At 36.3% G+C, this 6,337-nt stretch overlaps 1 pseudogene; it reads left to right on the top strand.

The window, feature by feature from the left end:
* The first annotated feature begins 964 nt into the window (after nucleotides 1-964).
* LOC102873418 lies at nucleotides 965-1,918 on the top strand (annotated as a pseudogene).
* The last annotated feature ends 4,419 nt before the right edge of the window (nucleotides 1,919-6,337 follow it).

The raw sequence follows: 6,337 nt of genomic DNA, 5'->3' as shown, positions 1-6,337 counted from the left end.
AAAATGTTACTGACTTTAATGGCAACAAAAGACCATTTTTACTGGGAGGTGGTTGAAGGGTTTTTGGTGCTATGGGAAATAAATAAGCCTAGCCTTTTTATATTGAAAGTATAATTAATAATGTATTGAGTGGCATTACTTCATATATAAGAAATATTTCTAAATAAAATATTTGTTCAATTGCTTGCTTTAAAAATGCTTTCATACTTTAATGGTTGAAATTCCAGTTATTTCAGGAAAATCAATCAACTATTTTAAGGAAGGCAAACATTTATAAAAATCTGTTTTGAGCCAGTTGCCTCTTGATCCCTAAGAAGAAGCAGTAAAAAAGAACAAAACAAAGACAGAAACCAACAAACATGTAGAGAGGGAAGATGAAAACTGAAGAGTGTGTGGAATCAGCTGGAGCAAAAGATACAGATTCAGATGTTACCTTCATCACTTAGTAAGTACATGCTTTCAATTAAGTCACCTAAACCATTAGGAGCTGATTTTTAATTAATTATATAATTATAACATATAATCTGGTAATTCATTTACAATGTTTTGGGCTTATGAAAATGTATCATTCCACCCTTAATTTAAAAATTGTTTAAATAAAACATTTCCTTGTCATTCTGTGCAGTTGTTTGTGTTTCCTATTTCTGTAATTAGAGGCATAGTAACATAAAAGGTTAAAGGTAATGGAATGAAAAATTTGTGTTTGTTTACTTAGTAGATTGTGGTGATTGTGAATATGCCTAACCTTCTGAGAGAAAAGTGGAGTGCAGCTAGGAGGGTAAGAAAGTTTGCATTTATTTAGCATGCACACATAAAGAAAATGAGTAGATGTAACTTATCAAATGCAAAGAAAAAGCTACATATTTAATATAAGGTATTGTTTGAGAAGATGACATTGTCACTCATATATTTATATATCCATTTTTCTTAGCTATGTATCAGCATTCTAAAACATATTTTACAAATGGGGATAGTCAGAAGTATCAACGAGAGCAACATAACAGGTTTCATCCTCTTGGGGTTTTCTGATCATCCTCAGTTACAGAAGATTCTGTTTGTGGTCATTTTGATATTGTATTTACTAACCATCTTTGGTAACGCTGCCATTATCCTGGTATCTCGTCTGGAAACCAAACTTCACACACCCATGTATTTCTTCCTTTCTCATCTCTCCTTCCTGGACCTTTGCTTCACTAGTAGTGTTATTCCTCAGCTCTTGGTCAACCTTTGGTTTCCCAGGAAGATCATTACCTATGGTGGCTGCGTCGTTCAACTCTATGTTTCCCTTGCACTGGGATCCACTGAGTGTGTCCTCCTGGCAGTGATGTCCTATGATCGCTATGTTGCTGTTTGCCGTCCCCTTCACTACACTGTCTTGATGCATTCTCGTCTCTGCATGACCTTGGCTTCTATGGCCTGGCTCAGTGGAGTGGCCACCACCCTAGTACAGTCCACTCTCACCCTGCGGCTGCCTTTTTGTGGTCATCGTTATGTTGATCATTTTTTCTGTGAGGTTCCTGTGCTCATCAGGTTGGCCTGTGTGGACACCACTTTCAATGAGGCTGAACTTTTTGTGGCAAGTATCCTCTTCCTTATCGTGCCTGTCTCATTCATCCTGGTTTCCTATGGCTACATTGCCCAAGCAGTTTTGAGGATCAAGTCAACTAGTGGTCGACAGAAAGCTTTTGGGACCTGTTCCTCCCATCTTATGGTCGTCATCATCTTCTACGGGACCATCATCTTTATGTATCTGCAGCCATCCAAGAGCAGATCCAAGGATCAAGGGAAATTTGTTTCCCTGTTCTACACCGTGGTAACCCCCATGCTTAACCCTCTAATTTATACTTTGAGAAACAAAGACTTCAAAGAGGGACTGAAGAAAGTTCTAAAGAAGATGCTATGAATAAATTTCACATGATGATAAAAAGTTGTTTAAGGTGATACTGTGATTTACACCTTTTGTAACAGCAGTCTATTTGAGCTATTTTTTTAAAAGATTAGTAAGCTCTGTTACCATTGAGACCATCCTGACCTTATGGAAGTAGACTATTCACTTTTCTCTAGGGGGCAAATGCACATCCCAGCTGTTAGCAGGGAACACTTAGGGCATTATGCCATTGGAATTCTACCCCTACTGATGTCATGAGGCAAATAATTGAGAAAAGAGAAGAGGACTTGAAATGCTTGATGAAGAAGATCAAAGACTATATATAGCCTTCACTCTGCATTACATCTCAGCATCACGATGGCAAAAATCCTATCCGTGGACCAATTGGCAACATCATAACATATGGAGAGAAGATTGCAGGTGTTAATAATTTCATTTCTTTGAATTCACAGATAGCATCCTTGTCACCAGCCATCAAAAGATGCTTTACATAGAATAAATCTGTTGTCAAAGACTTCTCTAAGATGTTAAGGAGCAATGATGTCAATTTAAAATCTAGGGTGCAAATGTTTCAGACTGTGGGTTTTTTTTTAAGTATTTTGTATATACTCAAAAGTTGGAGTTTGAGAAAGAATGACAGAGGAAAAATCGATGCCTTTGAGGTGTTGTGTTGGATAAAAATATTCCAATGATTATCTCATTGACTGCCAAAAGAACATCAAATATATCTTGGAGAAAGTGCAACCAGAAAGCTCCTTTGATACAAGAATGGTGAAAGTTTTGTCTCACATATTTTGAGACGGGCAAGTCTTAAGAATAGGACACAATACATGAAATAGTGGAAGATTAGCAAAAGAAAGGGAGATCATCAATGAGACGGATTGACACAGTGACTGTAACAATGGGCTCAAGTATATCAGAGAAGATGAGAAAGGCAGATGATAGGGTGAGATACTGACCCATTGTTCATAGAGTTGCTGTGAGTTATGGTGGACTCGACAGCATCTAACAACATCATCGTGCATTGATGTTTGCACTGCATACTGTTAAGTAGCATATATGAGTCTGTAAAATATGGTTTATTAGATCAAAATTACCATAAAACTACTCAAGTAATTCTTAATCACTAACAGCACATTAAGTCTCTCAGCTTTTTCAGAGTTTATTTCGAACCTAGTATTCTGTGAAAGGTGTAATTTGGATTATACGCATCTTGGAAAAGAGATGATGAACCAAATACTCCATCCACTTAGAACTTTGAAGATATTTGTGAATGTGCAAAATCAAATGAGGACAAAATTAGAAAAAATAAAGGTTGCACATTAAATATTGTTGATAAAGTAGGTTTGAAGAGCTAGATTCTCTTATTTTAGTGGAATTACTTAACTAGTTTAACAATGGGTTCTGCTCCCTGAGAAAATCACAGGTGTAGAATCTTTTATGGCCTAAAATATTTAAAATTAATAACATTTACTATTTTAACTAGAATTCTATGTTTTTTACTTTTAAACCTGTGCATTTTTTAAACTAACTATTCTAGTTGGGGCCATAGTATGCACACCAAAAACTCTTTAAACAATTTCTGAATCCATAATTCAGTAACACTAATAAGCAACTTCAGCTTGTAAAAAATTTTTTTCACTACTACTTAATAAATTACTCCACAATCCATAAGATACTTTGTCTATAAAATGTACTGTTCAATGAGCATCTTCTCATTCGTTCTTCCAAGATGCACTTACCAATTTAATGTCACATAATTTATTCTCATTACCGTCAAGTTGGAACTGACTCACAGCTGAACACAAGCAGATTTTCAGAGGCTATAAATCAGAAAAGAAGTTAATGCTGGACTCTAGCTTTTGCCCACAGCCAATTCCTGTGGACAGAACCTGGAGCCCAGTATGAACTTGAGAATGCACTGGCTGTTGTGGGGTTTGGTGACCCTGCCACGGCAGTTATTAATGCATGCAAGATGAGATTTGTTCTTCTAAAAGGTTCTTTTAGTAAGCAAGGTATTAATGACTTTCTCAGAGAGCTCAACTTTTTGTATATTGGAGGTTTTTCTAAAATAAATACCGTAGAACCTGGGTAGTGAGCTTCTCATGGAAGATGATACTGATTTCAGTGATGTGGAGCTTGTTGACTTATGGAAAGATGAATTGTGAGATATTCAGAATACAATATAGTTGTTTTTTCTTGGGAGTAGATTTTTTTTAAGCAGTGAAGTAGCACTTTGTCATTTGAATACACTGCAGCAGGGAACTTTTGCAACTCAAGAGAAGAAAACCTAAAATTCTATGAATTATCGTAGCTAGTGAATTGGACTGTATTCTAATAATATTTTGGAAAATAATGAATGATTTTGTTGAAACATATTTTTCTCATCCCTCTCACTGTTGCTTGAGTGTCTTAAATGTAGTTTTTAATGTAATCCCTTCATTTTAATATTAATGGCTTTTATCTATTAAATAATAAAGGAAAATTTATTTTGAACAACGCAGATAGTTGTATGGAATTAGTCTCTATATCAGAAACACAGATATTTACTTAGCAAATGAATATTATAAGATGATATCCTGATATCTCTGCACCTTTTAAACTTTTATTGAAGGGGGGGAGACTCTTTTACTTTAAATAAGGTCATCCAAATGCGTGTTACAGTACAGATTTTATGGGTTCTAAATTTCAGATTCCATTTCAGATATAGACAAACTTTTTCAGAAGTATGGAAGATAATGATTTGTCATTTGAGAACATTTCATATCCAATATTTTGTTGTTTAGGATATCACTAATAACTACTTGGAAATTCTATTTCAAGATGTTTATATTCTTACCAAATTATCATAAAATATTCATTGAGACATGAAATGCAGCAGCAGGTTACCAATTTCTAAGTAGCCCACATTTACATAAAACAAAAAGTTAAACACCATTAGAATTGTTAGAATTATGTGAAGAGACATTCAAAGATCTTAAAAACATGTCTCTATTGTAACAAAAAATAAGCACATTTTTAAAAAATCACAAAGGAAGAAATTATTCATAATGCCGCTAATGAATTTGAACCACAAAAGAGGCATTATAATTGAGTTTGTCGCAAAACTTCCAATGAACTAAGCCAGCACACTTTCTTATCACATAAATTGTTGTTGTTCTGCATTGCCAACTTGGAAATGACTCACAGTAAATCCTCTAGTGGGTTTTCAGAGGCAGTATGTCATAAAGAAGATGATTGCCCATCTTTCTCCTTAATAGCATCTGGTGAATTTGAGCTACATACCTCTGACTTGGCAGCAAAAGATAGGCAAGTTATATGACTTGGCTTGCTGTGGATAAAAACACTAACAATTTATTAACAAAGACAAAAGAAGGTAGTTATCAGTATGCATTATAAATAAAGAAATAAAAATCTTCACTAAGTGGAGCAATAATTTCTGAAAAATACTGTGAAAAATGAATAAAAGATTGATGTTTGGGGGGTTTTACTTATGTCATCCCACTATCCAGATGTATCTGTATGTTGTTGTTAGGTGCCATCAAGTCGAGTACAACTCATAGTGACCCTATGAGCAAAAGATCTCAACTCAGTCCTGTCCTGAACTTCTTGACACACGAGATCCTATTGCAGCAGTCACTATGTCAGTCCATCTGGTTGAGGGTCTTCCTCTCCTTCGCCAACTCTCTACCCTTTCCAACATCATGTCCCTCTCCAAAGAATAGCACCTCTTAGCAATATGTCCAAAGTATGTGAGGTGAAACTTCATCATTCTTGCCTCCAAAGAGTACTCAGGCTGCACCCTCTCCAAGGCATATTTGTTTGCTCTGTTGGCCACCCATGGGATGTTCAGTGTTATTCTCCAACACCACAGCTCAAAGGTGTCAATTCTTTTCTGTCATCCTTATTCATTGTCCAGGTCTCAGATGCAGAGCTAGTAGTCGGAAAGCCTACGGCCTGAATCAGACGTGCTTTAGTCCTTAGACTGACATCACTATTTTTCAATAATTTGGAAAGGTTCCTAATTGCAGATTTTCCCAGTGCAATGCATCTCCTTATTCCTGACTGCTGGTACCAAGGGTGTTAATTGTGGATCCAAACAAGATGAAGCTGTTGACAATTTCAATCACCTCTCCTTTCATCATGACACAGTCTATTGGTCCAATAGCTCTGAACCCTTCCCTGTCCTCAGCCAATCTCACTAATTCTGACACACCAAAACCCATTGCCCCAATTACTGTATCAATCCATTTCATCCAGGTCTCCCTCTCCTGTGCTGTCCATCCACCCTTCCAAGCATGATGTTCTTCTCCAAAGACTGATATCTCTTGGTCATGTGCCCAAAGTAAATGAGTTGGAGCTTCAAAATCCTAGGCTCCAAGGAGAAACTTGGTTTCACCCTCTCCAAGACAAACTTACTTGTTTTCTTGGGAGTCCATGGTATGTTCA

Source organism: Elephantulus edwardii, unplaced genomic scaffold (genome assembly GCF_000299155.1).
Source record: "Elephantulus edwardii isolate Elephantulus edwardi_28Jun2011 unplaced genomic scaffold, EleEdw1.0 scaffold00133, whole genome shotgun sequence".
Lineage (NCBI taxonomy): Eukaryota > Metazoa > Chordata > Mammalia > Macroscelidea > Macroscelididae > Elephantulus > Elephantulus edwardii.
This window is presented reverse-complemented; position numbering and strand designations above follow the sequence as displayed.